Source organism: Mus caroli, chromosome 2 (assembly GCF_900094665.2).
Source record: "Mus caroli chromosome 2, CAROLI_EIJ_v1.1, whole genome shotgun sequence".
NCBI classification, from domain to species: Eukaryota; Metazoa; Chordata; class Mammalia; order Rodentia; family Muridae; genus Mus; species Mus caroli.
Genome location: NC_034571.1, coordinates 54,539,843 through 54,553,757, shown reverse-complemented (window position 1 = coordinate 54,553,757; position 13,915 = coordinate 54,539,843). Strand labels below are relative to the sequence as shown.

Below are 13,915 nucleotides of genomic sequence, written 5' to 3'. Positions count from 1 at the left end.
TTTTACAGGTGCCACTAATTATAAACCACAAACCCTTTCTGGAAGGCTACTGGTTTGGAGCGTACCTCACAAGCATCTGCAAACTAAATACAGATGGAGCACATTTTAACCCTGATGCCAGGTGGCCCAATTAAACAGTGCATACTCCCGTGCATTTTTACTATATATAGTTATGACTTTGGGAAGGAGATGAGGGGAATGGGCTGTGGATTGCTGCTGAGTCCTTTAAAAAACAAAAATCAAAAAAAACAAACCTGAACCAACTGCATTTTGCATGGGGGTGGTACCGAGTTTGTTAAAACAACACAATGGCCCGGGTTTAAGGTGAAACTGGAAACCTTCTCTACAAGAGACAATGGGACTATTGTTTCCTCCTGGCGCTGATGAGCCAGGGAGAAGGCAGAAAGCATTCACGCAGCTCCAAAACCAACAAGGGGAAGGTGGGGGTTGGGGGTAAGGGGAGGGGGGCGAGGGGGGTAAGGGGAGGCGGTGGGAGGAAACTTCCACCAGGAGAGGAATCCCACACCTGCCTCCCTAACTTGAAAGTGTCAGGTGGCCTCCTGTGACAAGCCACATCTCAATGCTCAGAGTGAAGTAGCTTTGGGGGGCCCTTAAGAGAAGGATAAGGAGTTTCACTGTGCTGCCATCACAGAGCTACAACATCAGCAAACAGAGTGACCTTTCTTATCATGTGGTCCAAGCCCGTATTTATTTTTCCAAGCCTTTGTTTTATCAACGAAGAAACAGAGACCTTGGGAGACTTGACTCCACCCACGAGTCACTCAGCTAACTAGCAGCAGGGTCTGATTCCTAAAGTGCAGGGTTCCAGCTGCACCACCCTCCGCCGCCCCTGCCGCTCAGCATCCTCAGTAGGCTGAGGGGTGGCTGACTAACCTCTCCTCTCAGATCAATGAAAGCGTGGAGCAAACAAACAAAACTGAAAGATATCAGGAGGATACTATCTAGAAAGCCAAAGTGGTTATTAGAGATAAATCTTTTTTACAAACAAGCCTTTACACACAAAGGGACTGTGGCTCAGGCCCAATTCTGCCTTTGAAATGCTTCTTGAATCTGCATAGAACTTTCCAGACAGGCCCCCCTAGAACCACAAGTTTCTCCTGACAGCCATGCTTTTAAAAAAAAGTAAAGGGATATGGTATTCTTTTTTTTTTTTTTTTTTTTTTGGTTTTTCGAGACAGGGTTTCTCTGTATAGTTCTGGCTGTCCTGGAACTCACTCTGTAGACCAGGTGGGCCTCGAACTCAGAAATCCACCTGCCTCTGCCTCCCGAGTGCTGGGATTAAAGGCGTGCGCCACCACGCCCAGCTTGGGATATGATATTCTTAAAAGGCCACAAAGGCCAGACATGGTGGCACACACATGGAAGCCGAGGCATGGGAATCACCAGGTTCCGGTTAGCTAGGATTACCCAGCAAGATTTTTTCCTAAGGACTTTTCGTTTGTCTGAATGTAAAGAAGGGGAAAGCAAAAATAAAACAAAGAGATGGCTAATAGGCACACAAATCTTCAAATCAACTGTGGAGAGCCATTATTCAGTAAAGACCACACACTTTAAAAAAGAAAACATGCATGGTGGCTCATAGTTTGTAATGCCCAAAATTAACGTGCAAACTCAACCTGCCCAGGAACTAGGTTAACTTCCTGGAATGCTGGGAATTGTAGTTCTTGAGAAATAATGTCTCATGGGAAAATAGGGTGGCCTACAGATTTGTCCTCAGAAGCCCCTGCAACTTGTGGCTTGAGACCATTCTCAGGTAGGAAAGTCTGGGGAAATGGGCCTGACCAAAGTCCATCTCTTTGTCAGTGTTTAAAACTTAATAAATGCTTGCTTCAAGTTTGGCACAAATTGTGGAGTTGGTTTTTCTGGCAAATAGAAGGATTAGCACAGGAGGTACAAGCACCCCAGTCTGTGGCCTACAGAGTGAATTCCAGGACAGTCAGGGCTACACAGAGAAATGCTGTATTGGAGAAAAAAAAAAAAAAACAACGCCAGCCATGTGCTTGTCCTAGGCCCTCACATATGCTGTGGTAGCTCTTGGAGAGACCTGAGCTTGATTGACCCTTCGGCCATCTCAGGCCTCGCCTTGTCCACAAAGCTGCCCTTATTGGGCCGCCAGGTCATTCTTAATTTGCAGCAAAACTACCATGCTACAGAACAAGGTCTAGGTGACATTGAGTTTTGGCACCTTGTGCCAGACATCCTGCTGGCCTGTGTCGGGAGCTCAGCTGTTTTTTAGGATAGTCACACCTTCTGTGTCAGCGGTGTTAGGTATGAGAGGCTATCAAATATCTACTGTAAGTTTCTCTTCCAGGTTCCCACTGTCTCATGAACAGCTGACTTGGGGGAAAGTTCAAACCCAGTGATAAAAGCTGTTCAGACAGTGCCTCGGAGAAAGAGATGATATGGGAGAACAAAATAAGTATCCTGCCACGACTGCTCTCATCCGGAAGGAAGCACCTCCTAACTTGGCCCACCATCAGTGAACAAAGGGCACTGGTCCAGTCACACAATGGTCTGACAAGCTGGCAGGCATGATTCTGGGCATAAATTAGTAAGTGGGTGCTCTGGATTGAAACAAAAGCTCTCATGAGCTTTGTTTTAATGGATGCCACTTTGCCAAGTCCCTCCATTTGATACAACAGTGAGTTTCCCGATTCCTTTGAGAAGATCAAGGCTGAGGTAAAAGGATCACCATGAGTCTGAGACCATCCTAGGCTAAAGAGTGAGATCTTGTCTCGAATGAAGAGGAAGGAGATGGTGACATATTTCAAAGATGTGCTTGGCAGATCACAACTATAAAGTTATCCAGCTGGAAGCCTGAAGCAAGAGAACTGTAAGTTTGAGACCAGCCTAGACTGCATAGTGAGATCCTGAGGGTAGAGGCACAGAGATTTCAGAGAACACAAACCATCTCTACCGCTTTAATTCAGACACTTTTGATCTGGGATGTAGCAGAGTGTTAGAATATTGGCCCCATATGCTCAAGGCTCTGGATTCCATTTCTAGCTCCTCAGGAGAGAGAGACAGAGACAGAGACAGAGACAGAGACAGACTAGGTGAATGAATAAATTATTTTGAGGAAGAAAATGTAAGGCAAGGGTATGATCTTTTTTTCCTTTTTGCCTCCTACAAGGTGTCGTGGCTGATACCTCAGTAACAGACTGACAGGAGAAAAGGTCTTAGGTGACCTGAAAGTATTCACAAATGAAGTCCTAGAGTCAGAAAAATCAAGTTTTTAATGCTTAGACATGGTATTGACCCATAACAGCAAATTCCGGGGACCAGAGTAAGCATTTTGTCCAGTCTTCCTGGCCCCCTGTGGAGCAAGATCTCTGCAATAGGGATCTTAGTGACCTACTTTAAGGTAAGTTAGGTAGAAAATTCCTTTACAGCCGTGCAGGAGTGTCTTGCAGGAGAGCCGTTGACTGTCCCTTCATACTCCTGCTGGTGTCACTCAGTACAATGTTAAGATAACATGTTTCAAGGCCCAAGAAAGGGATTGGGAAGTCTTTAGGCTTATGGTCATCTAGATCCCCTTGTGTTACAATCACTTGATATCTGAGTTTCCCAGGCACTGCAAAGTCGTCTTTTAAACATCCTGGGGGCTGGTGGGATGGCGCAGTAGATAATGCACTTACTATATAAGCATAAAGACTTGAGTTTGAGTCATCAGAAACCACAGAAATCCAGGAAAGCCAGACAAGCAGCATATATCTGCAATACCAGGATGAAAGAAGCTGGAGATCTGAAGACATCAGACATGGAGATGCAGAGCTTGGAGTTTGCCCAGCCGGCTTTGGGTCTCGTTTGGTCCGGTATTTCCTCACTGTGACATTTTGGAGGGTAATGTATAGCTTGTGATATCTGAAGTACAGGACCTGCTTTTTGATTCTGGCTTTATAAGGGATTACAGTTAAGTGAATGAATGAATCTCAGAAGAGACTTTGAACTTCGGACTTTTAACCTTATTGAGATTGCTACAAACTATGGAGACTTTTTGAAGTTGGACTAAATGTAGTTTGCATTATGCTATGTTTAGCTATGGCCCCCATAGACTCATGTGTTGGAACAAGCCTATAGGGTCCAGGAAGTAGAATGTGGTGGTTTGTATGTGCTTGACCCCAGGAAATGGCACTTGTTGGAGGAAGTGTGCCTTTGAGACCCTCCTCCTAGCCACATAGAAGACAGGCTTCTTCTATTTGCCTTCAGAACAAGATGTAAAACTCTCAGCTCCTCTAGCCTTCCTGAATGCTGCCATGCTTCCTGACATGATGATAATGGACTGAACCTCTGAAACTGTAAGATAGCCCCAATTAAATATTTGCCTTTGTAAGTGTTGCTTTGGTCATGATGTCTCTTCACAGCAATAAAACCTTAACAAAGACACTATAGTATGGTAGGAGTTGGACTCTCTGGAAGGTCATGGCCAGCTAGTCTGTTGTCTGTGTTAATAAACAGGAGATCTATCTCAAACAAGACAGAAGGTGACAACCGACAGCATAGATGCACAACCACACATACACGTGTACAACATCTATGCATACAAATACACATAACAAGAAACAAACATGGGCTAGAGAGATGGCTCGCTGTCTGTTCTTCCAAAGATCCTGAGTTCAAATCCCAGCAACCACGTGATGGCTCACAACCATCTGTAATAAGATCCGACGCATTCTTTTGGTGTGGCTGAAGACAGGTACAGTGTACTTACATATAATAAATAAGTAAATCTTTGGGCTGGAGCAAGCGGGACCAGAGCGAGCAGAGGTCCTGAGTTCAATTCCTAGCAACCACAAGACAACTTAAAACCATCTGTATGGCTACAGTGTACTCATATACATAAAATAAATAAATCTTAAAAAAAAAAAGAAACAAACAAAACACACCCAAATCCCCTCCAGGCTAAAACTAATCATCAAAGGGCCCCCTTTTGGTATTTCCCCACTAGTACAGCATCTTTGAGAACAGACACAACACCCTTGTCTCATACCACAGAAACTTTTCAGTGCATGGTATACTGCCACCAGATATACAACAGAACATCCTAGGAAATCAAAGAGAAATTTTCAAAAAGTAAAACCCATCAGAGTTGTCAATCACTACAAGTCATGAACTAATACAAGCTCTAAAGGGCTTGCATCTGCGGCTGTCTATGCAGTGGTGAGACAACCTCCAAGCAGAGGGCAGGGACTGTGTTTACTTTATAACAGATACAAACAGAAGCCAGAAGACAGGCTCTGCACCCACTCTGTTCTCAGTATTTGTTGACAGATTTAACCAGGCTCAGATGAACACATCAGCTATTTCCTCTCAAATCAAGCCATCAGCCAACATTTATGGCAGCTTAAAATGGACAGAGAACATTCCACAATACTCTCGATCACAAGCAACGCATCAAAATTCACTGAAATTCTGGATGACATCAAGCCATTCGATATTTGCGAAGAGCATGGTGCATTTCCTAACATCCCTCACACCCACTCTCAAATTAATCCAAGAAGGTCAAGCCAGTTAACCCAACACCTTAACTCTCATGCTGTACACGTTACAACTCAAGAAGCGTCTCTTCCTGCCCCACCTAACCCACTCAAAGAAAACTCTCTGAAGGCGTTTCCTTTCTTTGGTCAAAATCAAGTACAGCTGAAGAGATGGCTCAGTGGTTGGGAGCACTTGTTGCTCTTGCAGAAGACCTGGGCTTGGCTTAGCTGGAGCTCCAGTTGTAGGGGATCTGACACCCTCTTCTGGACTTGTGAACAACAGGTATGCAAGCAGTGCACATAAGTACATGTAGATAAAACATTCATTCACATAACAGGTAAAAAAAATGTAAAACAATAAATAAAAAATAAATGAAACAAGATTAATACTATTTACAAATGAAATACAGGAAATCATGGTGTGTGTGAGTATTAGGAACCATTTTACTTCAGAGAAGGGAGACATCAGAAACATCCTTCATGTTAGTAACTCGGGTTTTTAAAGCCCATTCAGTTCTGAGTGGTGTTAGGGAGGCCTTAGCTTATCTATGCATTAGCCAGATTCTGTGTTTACCAAAGGAAAGGAAAGGTAGCAGTAGGCCAGCAGCAACCTACAAGATAATAAATGCAGGATAATGCAAACAGGAGGCTACAGAGCAGAAGAGAGGTCACACGAAGAGGTCTGCTAGTGGTCTCGGAATTCTTGAGAAACCTGCCATAACACTCTGAAAGCAAGAACACTGTAGACATTAACTGAGAAGTATCAGGAGGCTGGGGAAACTTAACTCTTGATGAATGAATACTTAAAATTCCGGAGTTGCCTCCTCCATCCAAACAGAGGGACCAATGATCATTATAACACAGCTATGAACAAGTAAGAGAACTTCTCTGGGATTCAGAGACTTCACACAAAAAGCATTATGGCAACCAGAAAAGATTTTGGACAAGAAAGAAATGGCTTTGTTTTTTGAAAATATGCAAAGTAGGCAGTATTCTCTCTAACACAAAGACCTTCACCTTTATTCTACAAACTGAATGTCCAATTTTATCATTACTTACTTGACTATAATTTAGAGTCACCTTTAAAAAAAAAGATTTAAAATGTATGTCATTAAAAGCTAAGCAAATGTATAGTCATGATATGAATTTTTTAAAGTTTCAAGGCATGAATTTAAACTCAAATGTTTAGCCAAACCAGGGATGGAAAGACGGTTCAGTGGCTAAGAGCACTTGACGCATAAGCATGGGGACCTGAGTTCAAATCCCCCATCCCTATATAAAAAGCTGGTGTGATCCTATACTTCTTTAACCACAGCACTTCAGGAGGCAGAAATGGGGGTCACTGGAACCTGCTGGCTGCCAGGCGAGCTCCAGCTTCAGTGAGAGACCTGTTCTCAAAGGAGTAAGAGAGAAAGCCATAGACCAGAACACCCAAGATTCTTCTGTAGCATCAACCTGTGTGCTTGCACCTGCGTACACGGGCACACACACACACACTCATAGGCACTCTCTATTACAGCAAAATCACCTTCAACCTTATAATATCTGATCCTCCTGGGTATTAGAATTCCAAGTGGCTGGGAAATGACTACGTTCACTTTGTTTAGAGAGAGTTTGCATTTCACCCTTATAGATTACTTGGCCAAAGGAAACTTCATATTGGGAGGTAAAGGTGAACATTTCACTTCTTTTGGTATCCATAGCCTTTTCCTTTTAACTGAGAAAGAATCTGTTCAGTACAACTTGAACCAATGCCTTCCCCAACAATGGCTGCAAATCCCATTTCCACTGATACATTTTTGGTGATAAAAAGAAAAATACTCAACTCTACAAATTCCCCCGCAGCACTCAAGGTTCTTTTACGGAACGCACATGTTTTCAAGCAAATAATTAAGGTTATTAGAGAGCAGATAGTACAATGATTGGCAAGTCTCTCCCCAGTTTTGACTCATTATTTAAAAATTCTTCTGGGACCAGGTATTAATTGCCAAATTTATGTCCAGAGTTCTCGGGTTCATACATGAAAAACAGATCTGTTCTCCATCAGCCCTTAAAAGCACTGGCTGCAAGAAGGCTTTGTTTTGGTATTTCAAATATGCACACAAAACAGAACAGGGCAACGACAGAAAAGCCAAAGTCTGAAATCAAGGCATTCTTCCTCGAACCAGGACACGTTCAGGTCTAGAGACAGCCAAGGGTTGCATTCCTGGGAGGCCAGTGCAAAGGTGGAACTCCTGTCCTGCAGAAAACCCTGCTTGCTCCCAAGATGTCATCCCTCTGCAAACCTCACCTTCACCCAGGCAGCAGGATGCTCCTACCTACAACAGCAGCCTTATCACTTGACCTGCCACAGAGATATCAAGGTCTATACAGAAAAAAAAGCCAACACAAACTCCATCCTAGAGTCTCCTTCTCTTACTTTCCTTAACTTTATTTTATTCACAGGTCTGCCTTGCCCCGCAGGCTAAGACAACCTGCATTATCAGACCCTTCTCCCAACCAAGCAGCGCACAAGTTTTCTCACTTCCTCATCAACAAACACTTCTGAAGGAGCATGCCGTAACTCTTGGGTTTTTGTTTGTTTGTTTGTTTAGAAAGAGAGAGTATCACTTGTGGGGCTGGAAAGATAGCTCGGTGGTTAAGAGCACTTTCTACTCTTGCAGAGGACCTGGGTTTAGTCCCTAACACACACATCAGGCATCTCACAACTGCCCTTAACTCCAGGTCCAGGGGACCCAACACCCTCCTTAGGTTTCAGTAGGTAGCCGCATGCTTATACACATAAATAATAAAATAAAAAAATTAAAGACTATCATTTTTATGAAGTTAGTAAATTGAATATGCTCATTTAAAATGCAAAAACCCTGAGCCATGGAAGAACTGGCCCTGGGTCTCTGAGGTCAGCAAGTTGCAGAAATGGGGTTCCAACCAGATTTTCCCAGCAGGAGACGGAACACTGAGCTGATGCTGGGGCTCAGGTAGCCTGGGTTGGGCATGATGAGTACTCTGAAGTAAGCAGCAAAGGCCTGAGGCAAGCGGTAAAGCCTGGCGTCCATATTCCTATGGTATGGTCTAATTCTGACTCAACATCTATTAAATATATGTTCCAGGGGGTCCCGCCCATCTGGAGCTGGAAGAGAGGACTGCTATACAGAGAGCCCAAGAAGAAAGTGAACATAAAGGCTGCTTGGGTGCTCCTCCTGGGTCCTCCTGGGTGCTCCTCCTCAGTCTGTTTCCAGCAGATCAGCCCCTACTGTCCAATCCAGAGCTCTGCAGTTCACCTTCAGACTTAAGCATAAAAATGGATAGTTCTTACTGAATTCGGGGGATTGTAATTCTGAAGAACCTTATTTATGACAGAGAACTATCTCTTTTTCTCTTATAGTGCAATTGTGATATTTTCATATCCCTAAGGGCTTCTATAGGTTCCTATCTCCCAACTTTCTCATTTATTGAAGGATATGCTACACATATCCCTAAGTAACACATATCCCTAAGTAACACATATCCCTAAGTGTCTGCCCTGCATCAACCTTCAGGGACAAAGTCAAGTCCCCTTGAATGGAAGAGAAAAACAGCAATGCTGACAACCACGTGTGGAAGCTTAACACTTTATTTATCCATAAGGAAATAAAGTAAGAAAGGGATGAGAACGGCCCTGTGGGGGAGGGGAAGACAAGCAGAGACCAAAAGACCACTGAAGAACTCTGGTCACCCAGCATAGGCAGAAGACCAGGCCGGGGACCACACTCCCGCTTTGGATGCTCAGCCCCAGCAATAGCCCCAGCATAGCATAGGGGCTAAGCATCAAGTGGGAACACCTCCACAGCAGCACCCGCATGCAATCAAAGCTGCACAGGGAGAGAATGGAGAACTAAGACGAGTCAGCCACAGAGCGGGGAAAACAATCATATCACACAGGTCAGAAAACAAATACCATAAGAACAAGCAGATAAGAAAGTTAAAGGGAACCGGGCTGTTTTAAAGGGATCCTAAAATGTTTGGATCTGTAACTATTCCAAATGATGCTTAAAACCCACAGGACTGGTGAAGGTAGAGCTGGAACTTGACCCCAGAACTGTCTTCAAAAATCTTCTCCAAATGAGAAAGTGAGAGATAGGGACTTCATTCGAGAGAGCACAGGTAGCACAGTCCGAAGAAAAGATGCCTTTAAAGGAAGATGGAGCTGTAGCAGTTGGAGATCTAGCCACAGTGGTCTCGGGGAGTGCCAATGTCAATGTGTCAACGTGGGGTCACAAGACCAAAAGCTGCAAAGAAGTCCTGGGGCTTAAAGAGGAACCATAGAGTCTTGAATGAGGTCTCAACACCTCCCACAGAGCTCTGCAGAGGATGGGGCCCGGACCACAGAAGTCTCCTCTGGAGATCCAACTCCCAACCTTCTTCAGCTCACAGAAGTCTCCTCTGGAGATCCAACTCCCAACCTTCTTCAGCTCGTCTCCCCTTAAGTCATCTCTGAACGCCGCTGTTCCTCTTTCCCTGCCCGACGTCGGCATCTCCAGTGGTACGGAAGAGCTCCGATCTCCAACCAATGCACGAGCTGCCCCCATGCTGACCTGTGGCAATCAACTCCCGTGAATACAGCAGAAGAGGCCCATAGACAAATGAGAGAGCCATGGCCCCTGTCGCCCAGCTGGGGGGAATGTTGCTTCCTGACAACCCTGACTGGCTAAGTTCAGGTCACTTTCACCAGTGGGTGCAGCAATGTTTGAGAAGAAGTTATTTCTTGTTCACATTCCCGCTGTAAATCACAGTAGTTGACAAACCATCGTAGTAAAAAGAGGAACATCTCAGAGGGAGGCCATGGTGTGGGTGATAAGCTTTTAGTATGAAAAGGGAAGAGACCTTGAAGACATTCTTCAAAAAGTGTTAAAAGGCACTCAATCAATCAACGCCAGCTGGATGAAGGCTCGTATTAGAAATCTAAAGAAATTAAATTTTTTAAATTGCACTGCATCTGGCCTCAAAGTGAAAAGGGTCAGACAACTTCAAAGATGCCCCATGAAAGGCAGCTATTCATTACGGGAAAATCTCTTGCTTATGTAGCTGACAGAGGAATCTTTCACTTAATGCCCCCGAATAAAAGACCTCAAAAATCCCTCTTCCCCTTCATTAGAAACTGGCAATGACTACTAACGAGCTTAAAACCCCCACATGCCCTAATTTTATTGGGGGGGGGGTTCTCATTTGGTTTGTTTTTCATCAGTTCATTTTGTGTTCATCAGTGTTTTGCCTGCATGTGTGTGCCTAGTGCCTGTGGAGACCAGAAGAGGGTGTTGTACCTCCCCGAACTGGAGTTAGAAATGCTTTGTGAGCTACCATGTTGGTGACTAGGTGAACATGGACTTCTGGAAGAGTAGCCAGTCATCTTAACCACTGAGCCATCTCTCCAGTCCTGGGGACTAGGGTTCTGAATGCCTAGTTAGTGTCTTTGGAGTTTTGTTTCTTCCTTCTTTTGGATTTTTTGGTTTGAGACAGGGTCTCTCTATGCAATCCTGGCTATCCTAGAGTTTGCTATGTGAATCAGGATGGACTTGAAATCATTCAAGGTATGTGCCACCACACTCAACCTGATAGTTTGGTTTTTTTTCCTGACCTCTCCCAAAGTGTTTCTAATATGCAGCCAGCAACACTTAACACATGTGTTAGGCTCTGTTCTTAGTGTGTTGCATGTATGGAGTCATTTCTCTTCTATTCTTGGCCACTGGTGCTAAAATTTGTTCTCTGGATGTTGTTCATATCTCCAGCTTCCTCCTAAGGTTCCAACCACAAACCAAAGTACAAATCCATCCCAGGTTCACCCTGGGGGAACCAATGAGAATACTGGGGTGGCCAATGAGTACGGTGACCAGTAAGGAGACACATAGAGACAGTCTTTACCCTGCATGGATGCTGGCTTCCTCTGGGCCACTCCAATAGAACCCCCTTCTCTGAGTCGTCCCTAACCCATATATTCTAGCCCCTCTTCCAGGCCACAAAAAGAGGCCATGGACAGACAGAATATCATACAAATGGCTGGGAGGGGTGGCTGACTACTCACTCAGGTGACTTTCCAATGATCCTCCTCTCCCAGTCTTTCTTAGAATCTAGGAGGAAATGCCAACAGCTGGCCCATGTGACTCTGTTTTAAGTAGGCCCAGCTGTTCTCGCTCATAAGGGTGATGGTAGCTTGGCTTGAAGGATAGGGCAGTCTCTTAGAACGTCCATAAATATTTGGTCATAGAAAGCAGTCTGGGACTGGGCAGATGGTTCAGTGGTTTTTTTTTGTTTTTTTTTTTTTAAAGATTTATTTATTTATTATATGTAAGTACACTGTAGCTGTCTTCAGACATTCCAGAAGAGGGAGTCAGATCTCGTTACGGATGGTTGTGAGCCACCATGTGGTTGCTGGGATTTGAACTCTGGACCTTCGGAAGAGCAGTCGGGTGCTCTTACCCACTGAGCCATCTCGCCAGCCCTGGTTCAGTGGTTTAAGAGCACTGGCTTAAGAGGATCCAGGTTCAATTCCCAACAACCATGACTGTCTCTGACCCCAGTCCTAGGTGATGCAACACCCTCTTCTGGCCTCCAAGGATTCATGGTACACAGACACATATGCAGGTAAAACACCCGTACAGGTAATTTTTGGAAAGCAGTTTTTGCCAAGAGGCGGTGATGTACACCTTTAATCCACAGTACTCAGAAGTTGGAGGCAGGAGGATCTCTGTGAGTTCAAGGCCAGCCTAGTCTACAGAATTAGTTGCAGGACAGCCAGAGATACACAGAGAAATTCTGTCTTGAAAAACAAACAAACCCAAAATGATAATAAAAATAAGAACATAAAAGAGCAGTTTTAAGGAGGACTACCACCAGAGCCACAGAGACCACACAAACATATATGCTAGATGACTGTATTTCCTAACTGACCCCAACAGCTCCCAAATGGAGGATACCCACGCTCCAGAAAACTGAAAGCCAAAGAAAACCAAGTCATGTCAAGACACAAAGGTCAAACATACTAAGGTTTCTTGGTTTTATTTAATGCCAAGAAATCCATTAGCAAATTATTTCAAATCCAGTCTCTAAGTTCAATGAGGAAGGTATGTGTCAGCCACAATGGGAATTTCTAACTTTGGGGTGTCATAGGCCATTTCAGCACTCCAGACTCTCTACTGGAATAATGATCTTGAATGTTTAAGTAGAAAATATGATGGCGAAGAAAACTAATTATATTGAAACATAATTGCTAAAAATATTTAAAAAGCAACAGGAGCACTAATATGTCCTTAACACTTAAATAGTTTGAGTAGGAAGCCTGATAAATCTGGCAGTTTTTAAGGCAATGATAATTAAAAATAATACTCTGCATCTGGCAGCATCGTACAAAGTCTGCAACTTCTATGCGTTAAAACCTTAGAAATTGTTGCTGGCTTTCATGACTGAAGCAAAGATGAGGGATAGAGAAATAACGTCCATTGCTCCAGCCACTTAGATCCAGTTTATCCAATGACTCCAAAGCTTACAGACCCAAAAGAGCTTTGCTAGCAGCTCAGGTACTTACAATTAAACAAAAGATAACTTAGTAATTACAGAGTAATCTGCCAGGGCACACACACACGTGATTGGCCGCTTCTCATCGTCACCTCTGCTAGGCTAGCAATCAGACAGCATCCGAACACTAGTTTTCCAGCAGTACAAAAGTTCTTGATATCAAAAGGTCCATCCGTGGCAAATCACTGATCGGACCACACTCACCCAGCCTGGACTGTAGGAGGGAACCTGCCATTTGCGTAGCAAGACAACACACAAACCTGTAAACACAAGTTCATATGTGGGCCAAATGTTCTTCAAGCACACTGTTGGCTTTACTGTTTTCTATGTGTTTACTGTTTGTGGGAGGGGAGTGGGAGGGGCAGGTATCTCTCTACAGAGCTTGAACTCTGAGTAGACCAGACGGACCTTGAATTTGCAGCAATTCACCTGCCTCAGCCTTCTGAGCACAGGGAGTGCACCCCCACACTGAGAGTCTCACTGGTTCTAACAGTGCATTTAGTCTGGTAACCACCGTCTTTCAGCTAAGTGCATTGGGCTTCCCAGGAAGGGTTACCCAAGGCCTGTCTCTCCTGCCCACCAAGCGGAGCATACAGTTGGGCCACTCCCCAGCTTCACACCCTAAATCAGGAGATCCCCGTAGAAAGATAACTATGATTCAAAGTCTAAAATTCACGGGCTCACACTGGGCAGCGCCAAGTTCTCATGCTCTCTGGTAACTGAGACGGCTTTTGTTCGAGAGACTTGAACTACAGCAGCAGCTGCTGCTGGCTCACCGTGCTTTTGGGAGATTAATAATATTACCTAAGTCTGGGTCCCAGTGTCAGCTGCAGCAGCGTCCAGCCGCGCTTTCCAGAAAAGATGCAAGC

At 44.4% G+C, this 13,915-nt stretch overlaps 1 protein-coding gene across 4 annotated transcripts in view; it reads right to left on the bottom strand.

The window, feature by feature from the left end:
- Window positions 1–13,915, bottom strand: part of Tanc1 (tetratricopeptide repeat, ankyrin repeat and coiled-coil containing 1) — a 236,819-nt gene that overhangs the window by 149,302 nt on the left and 73,602 nt on the right. The window lies entirely within an intron of this gene.